The following is a 2500-nucleotide window of genomic DNA, read 5'->3' as shown; positions in this document are numbered from 1 at the left end:
CGTCATCATTGCGTGTAGCTGAGAATCCAAACACCCGGTCTGTGGTGTATGTCTCGGGTGCGGTGGATGGTTATGTCACGTAGCCGGCACGTAGTGTATCATCCCGTATACAGTGCTTGGCATGATCGATCGTCATCATTGCGTGTAGCTGAGAATCCAAACACCCGGTCTGTGGTGTATGTCTCGGGTGCGGTGGATGGTTATGTCACGTAGCCGGCACGTAGTGTATCATCCCGTATACAGTGCTTGGCATGATCGATCGTCATCATTGCGTGTAGCTGAGAATCCAAACACCCGGTCTGTGGTGTATGTCTCGGGTGCGGTGGATGGTTATGTCACGTAGCCGGCACGTAGTGTATCATCCCGTATACAGTGCTTGGCATGATCGATCGTCATCATCGCGTGTAGCTGAGAATCCAAACACCCGGACTGTGGTGTATGTCTCGGTGCGGTGAATGATTATGTCAGAATCAGAACAGGTCCGCATTAGATCACTTTCCCCTATTATTATTATTATTATTATTATTATTATTATTATTATTATTATTATTATTATTATTATTATAATTATTATTATTATTATTATTATTATTATTATTATTATTATTATTATTATTATTATTATTATTATTATTATTATTATTATTATTATTATTATTATTATTATTATTATTATTATTATTATTATTATTATTATTATTATTATTATTATTATTATTATTATTATTATTATTATTATTATTATTATTATTATTATTATTATTATTATTATTATTATTATTATTATTATTATTATTATTATTATTATTATTATTATTATTATTATTATTATTATTATTATTATTATTATTATTATTATTATTATTATTATTATTATTATTATTATTATTATTATTATTATTATTATTATTATTATTATTATTATTATTATTATTATTATTATTATTATTATTATTATTATTATTATTATTATTATTATTATTATTATTATTATTATTATTATTATTATTATTATTATTATTATTATTATTATTATTATTATTATTATTATTACTATTCTTATTTTTATTATTATTATTATTATTATTATTATTATTATTATTATTATTATTATTATTATTATTGTTATTATTATTATTATTATTATTATTATTGTTATTATTATTATTATTATTATTATTATTATTATTATTATTATTATTATTATTATTATTATTATTATTATTATTATTATTATTAATATTATTATTATTATTATTATTATTATTATTATTATTATTATTATTATTATTATTATTATTATTATTTTTTTTTTTTTTTTCTTCACATAACATTTATTTGACACGGCACAAATACAATTTAATGTTTAACGGCGCCAATTATATCTGATGACTTAAAAACTAAAGCAAATTTTTTATCCTCGCTGCCGACTACGAGCTGAAATTAAGTCTAACTTAAAACTAGCATGGGATTTCCAATCAGTGTTTTGTTGTTCAATGGTCGTCTGATAATCGTCGAATGGCATGTATGGATTCGTTCTGCTGAGCCACGATGTCGTGAGTTGGGACAGAGGCTCGTAGTCCTTGGGTCCTGGTTCTGTTGTGCGGGGTCTGGTTGCTGGTTTTGTGCTTAAGGTTCAAACGTGTTCTTGTCGTTTTGTTGGGTGTAGACGGAGGGGAACGGGACTAGACTGGGGCGTGGATGGATTTCAGGAAAACGTATATAAGGGACATGTAGGATAGGTCACGGCTCGCCAAGACATCACGAACAGGAACAGCCGGCTGTCTACCCTCGGCCTGCAGGGAAGCTATTAATTTAGACCTGGCGTCACGGTGTACAGGGCATGACCAAACCACATGCTCTATGTCGTGATAACCTTCACCACAGGCACAGATACCACTTTCCCCGAGCCCAACACGACGGAGGAGCGCGTCAAATCTATAGTGATTGGACATAAGCCGGGACATCACGCAAATGAAATCCCGACCTACATCCAACCCCTTGAACCACGGGTTCGTCGATACTTTGGGGATTATGGAATGTAACCACCTTCCCAATTCCCCTCTGGTCCAAGCATTTTGCCAACTGATGATCGTATTCTGACGTACAAGTGCGAAAAATTCATTAAAGGCAATTGGTCTTTCATAAATATCACCGTTTGTTGCGCCCACCTTAGCCAAAGAGTCCGCTTTCTCATTACCCGGTATCGAGCAGTGAGAAGGGACCCACGCTAAGGTAATCTGAGTAGATTTTTCGGATAAAGCACTCAGATGTTCCCGTATTTTCCCCAGGAAATACGGAGAGTGCTTAACATCTTTCATCGATCGGAGAGCCTCAATGGAACTGAGACTGTCCGTAAAGATGAAATAATGGTCCGTGGGCATTTTTTCGATAATCCCTAGGGTGTACTGAATTGCAGCTAATTCTGCGACGTAAACAGAAGCAGGATTATCGAGCTTATGGGAGACGGTTAAATTGTTATTGAAGATACCGAAGCCAG

This window comes from Wyeomyia smithii, chromosome 3, assembly GCF_029784165.1.
Source record: "Wyeomyia smithii strain HCP4-BCI-WySm-NY-G18 chromosome 3, ASM2978416v1, whole genome shotgun sequence".
Classification (NCBI taxonomy): domain Eukaryota; kingdom Metazoa; phylum Arthropoda; class Insecta; order Diptera; family Culicidae; genus Wyeomyia; species Wyeomyia smithii.
This window is presented reverse-complemented; position numbering follows the sequence as displayed.